Source organism: Phocoena sinus, chromosome 6, assembly GCF_008692025.1.
Source record: "Phocoena sinus isolate mPhoSin1 chromosome 6, mPhoSin1.pri, whole genome shotgun sequence".
Lineage (NCBI taxonomy): Eukaryota > Metazoa > Chordata > Mammalia > Artiodactyla > Phocoenidae > Phocoena > Phocoena sinus.
Genome location: NC_045768.1, coordinates 7,129,720 through 7,142,989, shown reverse-complemented (window position 1 = coordinate 7,142,989; position 13,270 = coordinate 7,129,720). Strand labels below are relative to the sequence as shown.

General features: G+C 46.2%; 1 protein-coding gene across 4 annotated transcripts in view; it reads right to left on the bottom strand.

Moving 5' to 3' along the window:
- KYAT1 (kynurenine aminotransferase 1) overlaps positions 1-13,267 on the bottom strand; it is a 33,366-nt gene extending 20,099 nt beyond the window's left edge. Inside the window, exon 1 of one of the 4 annotated variants that reach the window (XM_032635416.1) lies at positions 13,075-13,267. The gene's annotated coding sequence lies outside the window, so the exon portion shown is untranslated. The remainder of the gene's footprint in view (positions 1-13,074) is intronic. The other 3 variants (XM_032635414.1, XM_032635415.1, XM_032635418.1) reach the window with 3 other exon arrangements.
- Positions 13,268-13,270: the final 3 nt, after the last annotated feature.

Sequence of the window (13,270 nt, the reverse complement as noted above, 5' to 3'; positions counted from 1 at the left end):
ATTCATAATAATGAAAAAATAATAACAAACACTCAAATGGAGCTCCTGAAGGTCGGGGGAGGGTCTGCATCCCTGGATACCCAGTAAGTGGCAGAAACTCACATGGGAAAAGATCCCAGCTTGTGGCCCTTTCCTCTCCTCTGCCCCAATCTCAGCCCTTCACCCTCACTGCCAGCTCTCAGGAAAGGTGGTACCTTGGGGCTGGAGGTGGTACCTTGGGGCTGGAGGTGGCCTGGGACACCTGGCTCCATGGAGGGCGAGGAGAGCCTGTGCTGGATGAGGATACGCTTAACCAGTCTCGCTGCCTCGGGGCTGGGGCTGGAAACCAGGTTGGGGCTTTCACTGCAGAGCACTGCCAGGGCAGGGGGCGGTGTGTGTGTCCGGGTGAGTCTGTGGGCACGGGAGTGAGCGTTACACTGCACCCCCTGTGGGGCAGATTTGTCCTGCCAAACATTTGGTGCTCCCCTGGGATCAGGCACCAAGCAGACCCCTGAGGAGAGGACTAGAACACAGCCTTTGGGGTCACGCAGACCTTGGCTGTGTGACCCAGGGCAAATCACTTCTCCTCTCTGAATGTCAGTTTCCCTGTCTATAAAAAAAATAAAAATAAGATAATTCATGGAGGGACTTCTCTGGTGGTCCAGCAGTTAAGACTCCATGCTCCCAATGCAGGGGACCCAGGTTCGATCCCTGGTTAGGGAACTAGATCTCGCATGCCGCAACTGAAGATCCCACATGCCACAACTAAAAGATCCCGCACGCCACAACGAAATCCCACGTGCCGCAGTGAAGGTCTGGCGCAGCCAAATAAATAAAAATAAAATAAATAAATATTTTAAAAAAGAGATAATTCATGGAAAGCACTTCACTTAGTGCCTGGCACATAAAGGGTGACCGTAAATGACAGGTTTTTCTATGTTTGTTTTGGCCACACCACACAGCTTGCAGGATCCTAGTTTCCCAACCAGGGATCGAACCTGTGCCCCCTGCAGTGGAAGTGTGGATTCTTAACCTGGTTATTGGACCACCAGGGAAGCCCCAGTGACAGATATTAATAATAGAGTGGGCACTTTTTGGAGCTAGATGTGTGTGAATTCACACATGCTCACTGGTGGGGCTGACTTCTCCGTCAGATCTCCTCAGGAGGCTTAGTGCTGAGGGCCTGTGATAGTTTCAGGAGCCTATGAAAATGTTTTCATTTTAATTTATTTTAAAATAAGAAATAAAGAGAATATAATAACAATGAATTGTATAATAATGAATCCAGCCTGGAAGATATCTGTTATTTACACCAACATAGTTGTAAAATATAATTTTGTTTTTGTAAAATATAACTTTTATTATTATCTTTTAATGGAGAAAGGGGTCCATGAAGTAAAAATGAATAGGGTTCCTGAAAGTTTTAATGTGACTTTAAACATGGGTATATCTGTGTGTGGTTGTGACGTCATGTGCAAATAACAGTGTTTGAGGGATGGGGGGGTGGGAGCAACTGGGAGATTGGGACTGACATATATACACTACTATGTATAAAATAGATAACTAATGAGAACTTACTGTATAGCACAGGGAACTCTACTCAGTGCTCTGTGGTGACCTAAATGGGAAGGAAATCTAAAAAAGAGGGGATATATGTATACGTATAACTGATGCACTTTGCTGTACAGCAGAAACTAATACAACATTGTAAAGTAACTATGCTCCAATAAAAATCAATTAAAAAAAAAAGTGTTTGCCCTTGAGCACTTGTCCACGTCTCTGTGTTTGTGAGCATGTGGGCGTCGTGGGGACAGTTTCCAGGAACTTGAAGGGGAGCGAGAAGCCACTGGGGGTCTGAACCGAGGGCAGGAAGGGCACAGGTGGCCACGTGGGCTGCCCTCACCAGCAACACTGCCTGACGTCAAGGCAGGAGGGGAAGTGGCTGAAGCTGCCAGCAGGGGGCATGAAAAGCCAGCCCTGTCTAGACTTCCAGGTAGCTGGCCCTGAGGATCCACACATTAGGCCACAGGACAACTTTCATGCCTCAAGAGGGGGCTGTGGCCTCACTTCATAGAAGAGGTCCACCGTGGGGAGCTTGCTGGTCCAGGCCCACCTCGAGGCAGGACTGCTGGCCTCCCAGTCCAGGGTTCTCCCACTGACTGGGCTGACCTAGAGACCTCCACAGGAACTCATTCATAAGCACCTGGGGGCTCTCACCGGGGACCCATTCAACTCATTCAAGGGCAGCCTTTCCCAGGCCACACCCACCTCCAACTCCCCATGTGCCTCATCTCTCATCTTCCAGGAGGCAGGTCTTCCCTGGACAACTCCTCTGTAGCCCTGAAGTCTATGCTAAGGGTAAGGACAATGGCCTTTTATTTACTGCACACTTTCTCTGTGCCAGGCTGCCGGCCGAGCACCTCACAGGGTCCATCACTTTATTTATTTATGAATTTTATTTTATTTATTTTTATTAGTCATTAGTCATCAATTTTATACATCAGTGTATACATGTCAATCCTAATCTCCCAATTCATCACACCACCATCCCCACCCCCCCGCGGCTTTCCCTGCTTAGTGTCCATACGTTTGTTCTCTACATCTGTGTCTCAATTTCTGCCCTGCAAACCGGTTCATCTATACCATTTTTCTAGGTTCCACATATATGCGTTAATATACGATATTTGTTTTTCTCTTTCTAACTTACTTCACTCTATATGACAGTCTCTAGATCCATCCACGTCTCAACAAATGACCCAATTTCGCTGCTTTTTATGGCTGAGTAGTATTCCATTTTTATATATATCCACTCGTATATCCATTCGTTTGTCGATGGGCATTTAGGTTGTTTCCATGACCTGGCTATTGTAAATAGTGCTGCAATGAACACTGGGGTGCATGTGTCTTTTTGAATTATGGTTTCCTCTGGGTATATGCCCAGTAGTGGGATTGCTGGGTCATATGATAATTCTATTTTTAGTTTTTTAAGGAACCTCCATACTGTTCTCCATAGTAGCTGTATCAATTTACATTCCCACCAACAGTGCAAGAGGGTTCCCTTTTCTCCACACAGGGTCCATCACTTTTAATTCCACCAGAAAGGTTCCATCAAGAGGCTAAGTCACACATCCAAGGCCACAACTAGCATGTAGCAGAGCCGGAATTTGAACTCAGGACACTGACTTCAAAGCCTGTATTCACTGCCACTGTGGAGCAAGGGGAGGCTCTGAGCAGTGACATGACGGCCCCTTAGGCCACTGACTCCTACTTCCAGAAAGAGCCAAAGAAGCACAGACTGATAGGTGTTCAAGGGGAAATGAGAGAATTTGGTCCAGTCGCTCACATTTTACGGATGGGGATACTGATGACCAGGGAGGGGAACTCACCAGCCCAGATTCCAGTAGGACCAGGTCACCTGAGTCACAGTCCTGGCATTTTTCTCATCCTAGCAGGCTGCTTAGGACATTATGCACATGGCCCAGAGGAAGCTGCTCAATAAACTTTTGCTGAATGAGAGAATTAATGTCTACTCTCCAACCAGACTGTGAGCTCCATTAGAACAAGGACTCTCCTCTGTTCATCTTTTTACTGTCAACATCTGGTTCAGGGACTTAGGTGCATACCTTTTTATCGCTTCAGCAAATATTTATCGAACTTCTGTTATGTGCTATGCCCTAGGCTAGCCGCCAGGCACACAAGGGTGAATAGGATACCTTCCTTTCCTTCAAGGTGTGCACACAGAATGAAGGAGACAAACAAGTAACCAGACCATTCTAATATAGTGTGAGCCTTAATATGCAAAGGATTCTTATAAATCAATAACAAAAGCCCAACATCTCAATAGAAAAAAAAAAAGTGTGCAAAAGATATAAATTCACACAAAAAAGAAAATAGCCAATAAACTTGAAAAGATGCTGAATCTTGTCATAATTAACAAAATGCAAACTAAAGTGAAACACTATTTTCTGCCTCTCAGGCAGAGAATAAGAAGATTAAGATCCACCAAGTCAACACTATGGTGCACTAAAAGTCATTGGTACAACTTTCGGAGGGCAACTTAATAATAGTGACTTATATTACTCTTTGACTTAACACTTCATCTTCTAGAAGTATCTTACAGGAATATTCATACATATACATAAAGAGGTATCCACCTGGATGATTTGTGCAGCATTGTGTGTAAGAGAGAAAAACTTGGAGACAATCTGATGTCCATCAGTTGGAGGCTGGTTCAATTTGTTATGATTTATCCATACAATGGAATATTGTGCAGCCATCAAAAGGAATGAGATCACCCCTAGCATTCTGACATAAAAAGATATTCAGGTTACATGAAAAATGCGTGTTGATTTCAAAACTTACTACAAAGCTACAGTAATCAAAACAGTGTGGTACTGGCATAAGGACAGAAATACAGACCAATGCAACAGAATTGAGAGCCCAGAAATAAGCCCAAGCGTCTATGGCCAATTGATTTTTGACAAGGATGCCAAGACCATTCAATGGGGGAAACATAACCTCTGCAACAAATGGTGGTAGGGGGACTTCCCTGGCAGTCCAGTGGTTAAGACTTCACATTCCAATACAGGAGGTGTGGGTTTGATCCCTGGTCAGGGAGCTAAGATCCCACATGCCTCGCGGCCAAAAAACCAAACAGAAGCAAATTGTAACAAATTCAATAAAGAATTTAAAAATGGTAAACATCAAAAAAAAATCTTTAAAAAACAAAACAAAACAAATGGTGCTAGGACAACTGGATAGCCCCTCGCAAAAGAATAAAGTTGGACCTCTATCTCACTCCATCTACAAAAATTAACTCAAAATGAAACAATGACCTTGATCACATTCTTGATAGTGTCCTTTGATGCACAAAAGTTTTACATTTTTATGAAGTCCAAACATAGAATTACCTTATGACCCAGCAATTCCACTCCCAGGTATATACCGGAAAAAAATAAAAACATATGTCCACAGAGAAACTTGTACATGAATGTTAATACCAGCGTTATTCATAATAGTCAAAACGTGGAAACAACCCAAATGTCCTTCAACAGAAGAATGGGTAAATTAAGGTATATTCATACAATGGAATATTATTTAACCTTAAAAAGGAACAACAGACATATTGATACATGGTACAATACAACTTGGATGAACCTCGAAAACATTATCCTAAGAAGTCAAGCACAAAAGGTCACCTATTGTGTGATTACTTTTATAGGATATATCCAGAAGAGGCAAATCCATAGAGTCAGAAAGCAGATTAGAAGTTACCAGGGCCTGGGAGGGGGAAATGTGGAGTGATTATTCAATGGGTGTTTTTCTGAGATAATGAAAACATTTTGAAACTAGAGGGAAGGGGTGGTTGCACAACACTGTGAATACACTAAATGCCCCTGACCTGAACACTTTAAATGGTTAATTGTATGTTATGTGCATTTTACCTCAATTTTAAAAACGTATGGTAGGAAAAAAAGGCAGGTTGAAGACAATATACTCCATTTGCGTTTTAAAATTATACAGATAGATACATATGTGGTGGTACATGCATACACATACACAGTCCTCACGTCCCACTGTACTGTGGGACTGTAAAAATGACCATGCAAGCTGAAATCATGCAAAGAGAACTTAATTAATGGGAAAAATTATGATCGTTCTGTGACCTTTCAAAGTTGTTGTTGAAGCATTAAAAACTCTTGATGGTCTGTTACACATGTAGAGACAAATGAAAAAGTAGTAAAACTAGTAATAAATTTAATACTTATTAAATTACTAGTGTAATTTAAATTAAAAACATTGGAATTCAAGAGTTTTCTTTCTTTATCAAAATGTATCAAGGACAATCCAGCAATCCCACTTCTGGGTATACAACCAAAGGAAGCGAAAACCCTGTCTCAAAAGATACCTATACTCCCATGTTCATTGCAGCATTATTCATGAGAGTTAACATTTGGAAACAACCTAAGGGTCTGTTGATGGTTAGATGGATAAAGAAAGTGTAGTATTTATGTATATACAATGGAGTATTATTCAGTCTTTAAAAAGAAGGAAATCCTGCCATTTGTGATGACATGGATGAAACTGGAATACATTATGCTAAATGAAATAAGCCAGAAAGAAAAAAGACAAATACTGCATGGTATCACTTATACAGAAACAGAGTGTATAATAATGGTTGCCAGGTGCTTGGGGATGGGGGAAGATAGGGAGGGGTTGATAAAAGGGTACAAACTTTCAGTTATAAGATGAATGAATCTGAGGATCTAACTGGTGACTATAGTAGATAATACTGTATTGTATAATTGAAATTTGCTGAGAGAGTAGATCTTCTCCCTAAAAAAAGGGTAACTATGTGAGGTAATGGATGTATCAATTAACTTGATTGTGGGAATCATTTCACAATGTATACATATATCAAATCATCACATTGTACATTTTAAATATATTACAGTTTTATCTGTCAATTATGCCTCAATAAATCTGGGGAAAATTATCAAGAGTAGTTTGAACAGTGCTTGCCTTCTTCCTGTAGTGTAACTTGAGATACAGAACGAGCATCTTTTCTATGCATTGGTGAGTCATCATACTCCTTTCTAAGTTTAGATCAACTTAAAACATTTTATCCTTTGTACTTTCAATGTCATGAAATATATCTGGCAGTTCCTTTAATGTGATGTTTTTGCTGGCATCACTTCCTCAGGACAACTTCATCCTTTTTGTCAGAACCACTCCCATTCATATGTCGATAGGTGTACCTTCACCAAGTTTCCCTGGCTGCATACCTAGAGTTTCTGGAATAGCAAATAGCTGTGGTGTCAACATTCCCAGAGCCAGCTATTTTTTAAATCACTCCATTTACCTTCAGTTCAAATTGCACTTTCAGTGTTATCACTCTGCATTTCTGTGCTGCACTTTCATGTGTGTTGGCCAATTCCCTCTTTTGCTGATACATTTTTATAAAATGTCACATGGGTTTATCACAGGGAGACGGGAGGCAACACAAGGACATGCTTTGCTGTCTGTGTAGGAACCGAATAACACGCATGGTGACCAATCAACAACAGGCTTTGAAAGAAGTGGTGTAACTGGTCACTGGCCATTATGCATCTGTCATTTCCACAGCGATTTGTGGATGGAAGAGCTAGCAGCGAAGTCCATACTTAATGCAATTACTCACAGTTAACATAACATGGCAACTGAAATTTGAACAGTGTTATTGAGGGACTGGTGTTATTTAACTAAACCGTGGTATCTGAAACTCATACAAAGCAAGTACTGCCTGATTATATACTGTATATGTTTGTGCATGAATTATTAACAGTGGCTCTCCCTGGGATTGGCTTGGGGGGGGTGTTATAAACTTCCATGTAGTTTTTGTTTTGTTTTGGTTTTTTAATGAGGCTGTGAAGTTCTGGAATCAGACTGTGGACTGAAGTCATTTACTAGCTGTGTGACTTTTGGAGAATTACTAACCCTTTCTGAGAATCATTTTTGAAGTGAGAATAATGATAGTTCCTGCCCCATGGGTTGCAGTGAGAAGTCAATGAGACAACACGTGAAAACCACTTAGCCTGGTGCTGGGCAAGGAGTCAGTGTTCCACAAATGTCATCATTGTTATTGTTATTACTAAAATTTAGTCTGAGAAGTGCTGAAATGCAGGCAGCTCTTGGGAGGCCAACCCTGCCTGGAGAAGGGAGCAGAGATGCACCAGGTGACCTTTAGGACACCTTCCTGTGCAGCCTCCCAGACATCTGAGGTCACAGGTTTCCTTGCTGCCAGGCGAGGGGCTGGCACCCGGCGGTCAGTGCCCTGCCTAACACACGCCTCCATCAATCCGGGCAGCTATTGGCCACCTTCTCAGCCAGAAGGCACCACGACTAGTGAACAGCAGGTGGGTGACCCTTTGGAACACGCCTCAGCGACCAATACTCTGGCGGCTGATGTCAGCTACACCTCCCGCTGGGTACAGCCTGTGTTGAGACTGGATAAAGTCCAAAGCCTCCCTAGCCTGGCCTTTGGAGCTGGCCTGAATCCAGACTCTGCAGCTTCCATGTTCTCTCCTCTTCCAGACATACGAATCCTTTGCTCTTGAACAGAGGTTGCCCATCTTTGCTCAAGCTGTGCCCTGCCTGACATGCCCTTTAATCTGATCCCCCTGGCAGGGCTGAGCCCCACCTCTCTCCGCCTCCTCTGTGAAGCCTTCTGGGTCGGCCTGGGCCTTCCTCTGAACTCAGAGCACCTACTATGCACCTGCCCCCCTGTGCTAAACTCTCATCTTCACAGCAGCCTATGGGAAGGTGTCATTGTCCCTATTTTGCTCAAGAGGAGAATGAACAAAGCTTACTCAGCTGAGAGAGCCTGAGCCGGGATTCAAACCCTGGTTCGTGTATTTCCAAAGTCTAAACTCCCCCCCCCCAATCCTTCTTTCAGGAGGTGGGTGCTGCTGCCTCTATCAGCTCAGGAGCCCATCAATCCCTGGGGACAGGAGCCACGCCTACAGGAGCCCATCAGTCCCTGAGGACAGGAGCCACGTCTTTTCCAGCTTCCACCCTGCATGGCAGCTTGCAAGGACAGGCAAGGTGATTTTGTCTTTGCAGCCTAGCCCCACATCACCTAAGCCAATTCTGTGCAGTAAGGATATTTGGTTTTCTTTATTTATTTATTAAAAAAATTTTTTTTTAGGGCTTCCCTGGTGGCGCAGTGGTTCAGAGTCCGCCTGCCGATGCAAGGGACATGGGTTCGTGCCCTGCTCTGGGAAGATCCCACATGCCGCGGAGGGGCTATGCCCTTGAGCCATGGGCGCTGAGCCTGTGCGTTGAGAGCCTGTGCTCCGCAACGGCCCGCGTACCGCAAACAAACAAAACAAACAAAATTTATTTTTTCAATTTTTTGGCCGCGCGCGCAGCATGTAGGATCTTAGTTCCCTGACCAGGGATTGAATCTGCGCCCCCTGCGGTGGAAGGGTGGAGTCTTAACCACTGGATGGCCAGGGAAGTCCCAAGGATATTTGGTTTTAGTGTTTCTCAATAGTGGTACACTTGGTATTTGGGCTGAGTCAGTTCTTTACTGGGCAGATCTATACAGTGCCTAGAATGATGTTTAGCACAACTGGGCTCAAAATGTCAGAAGCCCCTTCCCTCTCCAGTTACTGAGAAAATACAAACCATGGCACCTCTGGAGAAGAGGCCTGGGAGGGGGTACCATGCCCAGGCAAGACCAGTCTGTTACACGAAAAACCACAGAAGATGAAAGCTTGGATTTGGAACTTGGACTTGGATAAAATGGTCCCAGCTCCATTCCACTAGCTATAGGATCTTAGTCGTGCCATACCAGGGTTAGCTTCCTCATCTGTGCAGTGGGGACAATAATAATGCAATCACCCCCAGAAAGCACGTAGCACAGGTCCTAGCCTACTTAACATGTCAATGACAATAAGCTAGTAACATTTAAACCTATAAGACTTTCCATAAGGGCTTTCCTGGTGGTGCAGTGGTTAAGAATCTGCCTGCCAATGCAGGGGACACGGGTTTGAGCCCTGTTCAGGGAAGATCCCACATGCCACAGAGCACCTAAGCTTGTGCACCACAACTACTGAGCCTGCGCTCTAGTGCCCGAGAGCCACAACTACTAAGCCCGCGTGCCACAACTACTGAGCCTGTGTGCCACAACTACTGAAGCCCACGCGTCTAGAGCCCGTGCTCCACAACAAAAGAAGCCACGGCAATGAGAAGCCCGCGCACCGCAAGGAAGAGTAGCTCCCGCTCACCGCAACTAGAGAAAGCCCGCGCGCAGCAATGGAGACCCGACGCAGCCAAAAATAAATAAATAAAATAAATAAATTTATTTTTAAAAAAAAGGAATGCAAGAAACAAAAGAAGCAAAACTAAAAAAAAAAAAAAAGACTTTCCATAAAAATTAGTTAACCAAAGAGGACAACAAAATCTCTTGCAGTTAATGAATCCTGATTTTTCTGTTAAGTTTGCTTTGGATCTAAAAACACAGAGTCCCTACAAGACGAGTGTTTGGTGAAAACTTGTCAAGTCAACGGTTCTGCCCCAAGGGAGGTGACAGCCTATCTGGGGAGCCCCAACAAGTACACTGACTTAAGACACAGTTCCCCTTGGCTTTGGAATTGGCAAAAGAGAGAGAAATGGCTTCCGGAGCCCAGACTGCAGGTTCCGGGCCAGAGGGGTTGGCGGGTGGGGATCCTAAGTTAGATACACAGTAGCAAAGCCACTCCTTTTTCCTCCTGGCACAGGATCCAGATCCAGAATCGGAATCTCACTCTTTAGGGCAGTTTTACACATGCAAGAAAAAACAATATATGTATATATATTTAGTGCCTGGCAGGAAGATTAGAGAGCGTCATATCAGTTTTACAGATGGAAAAACTCTCAAAGTGGAGAAATGACTTACCCAAAGTGAAAGTCTTAGAAAAGCACAGAAGGACCCCAGCTGTGAATCCAAAGCTTGTATCACTGTCCAAGAATGAGGAAGTGAGATGAGGGTTTGGGAAATATTTCAGGGAGATGGCAGTGCCATCTGAGAGTGGGATGTGGCCCCAGGTCTGTTAGGGTAGGAGCGACGGTGATTCCTCACTTGCTGCAGCTGGAGTGACTTTGGCCTGCTGGCTACAGAAGCGGGGGCGGGGGGGGGGCATGCCCAGCTAGATGTCACAGCACACAGGCAACCTGATAACCCCAGTGGGCACAGATGGCCAGGGAGACAGGAGGGACATTCCTGTGCTGACACACCTTTGTTCACATGGGCAGAGTTTCTACGTCAGCAAGTGTGGGCTGCCACTCTGGGGGCCGAATGAATGGGGGGAGGGGGCACCAGTGTGAAGGACTTCCTCACTGCTAACTCTCCTGTGTTCCTTTGTTGTCTGCATCTGGATTATGAAATTAGGGAGTCCTACCCTTTGGGGATGCAGAAGGTTAAGTGTGGCCTGGAGGGTGGGAAGCCACAGATGTTGCCATGAGGAGACATTCTCTAGGAGGAAAGAGCAATTCAGGCAGAAGCCAAACTGATCATTTCTAACCTGCATAGTCTCTGATCATGTCAGTTATCTTCAGGCATGAGGGCGTCTCTGCTCCAGTCTCCAGCTTCATCATTTCTCCTCCCAGATATCTTATGTATCTTTCAGTCACAGATTAAAAGTTACCTCCTTTGAGAAGTCCTCTGTGACTCCACCCAGGCTGGACTAGGGGCTAGACTAGGTGCTACCTCCTCTGTGCTCCCAAGGCCTAAGCTTCTGCTCACCCACCACAGTGCTCATCACAGGTGCTAACTGCTGGGTTGTCTGTTGCCCTGAGCAGACTCCAAGGACAGGAACTGTGTGTCTGTCCTGTTCTACATCAGCTCCACAGCCTCTGGCAGCTCAACTAGCCCATCTGAGGTGTCTCAAAGAATTAGTGCTGGGGCTTCCCTGGTGGCGCAGTGGTTGAGAGTCTGCCTGCCGATGCAGGGGACACGGGTTCGTGCCCCAGTCCGGGAAGATCCCACATGCTGCGGAGCGGCTGGGCCCGTGAGCCATGGCCGCTGAGCCTGCGCGTCCGGAGTATGTGCTCCGCAACAGGAGAGGCCACAACAGTGAGAGGCCCGCGTACCGCAAAAAAAAAAAAAAAAAAAAAAGAATTAGTGCTGATGACCCCAGGAGGCTGAGGGAGAGACCAAGGAGCTCAACAACCTCTCCAGAAGTGGGGGAGTAAAGACTTGTGGGGACCCCCTTTGGGCAACTTTTTTTAAATTGAAGTAGAGTTGATTTACAATGTTGTGATGGGCAACTTTCTTAACTTCTCTGTACTTCACCTACTGACCTGTAAAATGGAGCTAGTCTGCCTGTAAAGCACAAAGTAGGACACGAGGGAGCACTCAGTGTCAGTGACTGTAGTTAGTTCTACAGGAGGGGGCGTGGAGGCTCAGGGAAGTACATGCCAGGCCCAGAGTCTCAAGGCTGGAAAGGGTTCTGGCCTCCAATGTGTGCCTCTCTTCATTTTGCACTGCTGGTTGTCTCCTGTCTGTTCCACTTGCTCAGTCCATAAACAGCCAATAAATAGCTGCTGGATGCCTGCTGGGTGCCAGGTCCCAAGCTGAGTGTTGCATGGTTGATAACAAAAAAGCTTTTCAGGAGGGAGTGCGATGAGAAAGAATGGTGGGCATTAGCATAAAATCCTCCCTGGCTCAAATTCCAGCTTTTCCACTTCCTGGCTACGAGATATTACTAAGGTCCCAAATCCCTGAGACTGTTTCCTCCTCTAATGATGGGGAAATACAAGACCTCCCAGCAGGAGTGCTGAAACCAGGCACTGGTCAGCTAGATAAACGGGAGCCAGTTATTATCTGCAGCATCCCACTTTATTTTTAACCAGCCTGTTCGCTTGGTAGTAAATTCTTCCCCCTTGTCCGGGCACCCACGACCCTGGTTCTCCTGTCGGAGGCCACCACTGTTAACAACTCGTGCATCTCACCAGCCGGCTCGTGCACACACCGGCAGACACCCATGCCCCCACACGCGTTCTTTCACACAAACGGTAGCACCAATCAGCGCTGTTCTTTTCGCCCCTTCCCTTTTCCATCTACGGTATGTTGGAAGTGGTCCCATATTAGTGCATATTGAACATTTTTCTTTTTAGCGGCTGCATAGTATTCCATTGTATGGATTCTCTTTTGGCGTGCTTGCCGTTACTATTATAAATATGGGAACTCCGAGGACTTAGGATCCCTAGAGCTGTCGAGCTGGAGTCCGGCACCCGGTTCCAGCCCCGGCTCTGCCCAGAATTCTCCCAGTCGCCTTGGGCTCCCTCTCCCCACCGGTACCGGTACCGTACGATCGCGGGGGTGGGGGTGGGGCGGGGGATGGGGGTGCAGAGAGGACCAGCCTGGCGGGTCCCAGCGTCCGAGTGAGGGTCGGCGAGTAGCACGCGCAACAGCTCCCGGCTGGGTCAACCTTTCAGCGTAGCCACTCCGCTATATCAGAAGCACCAAACGCAACGAGTAGTCTGGCACAATCAACCTTGTAACCGGTTTCCAGGCCCTCCCGCCTCGGCACCTGACCCCGGGGCAGCAACGCTCCCGCACCAGCTACTCACCCCTGCCTCGGCCGCTTCACCCTTCGTCCCCAGGCGCCGAAGGTTACAGCCGTCCCTGTCGTTTTAAGAGGGCCGAGCCCGGGCTCCGCTACTTCCGCCCCAAAGCAACATGGTGCCTGCAGGGAGAGGGTGCAGGCGTGAAGAGAGCTCCCCTCAAAAAGATGGCAACGCCCTGGTGGCCCCGTTCGCGCCCGAA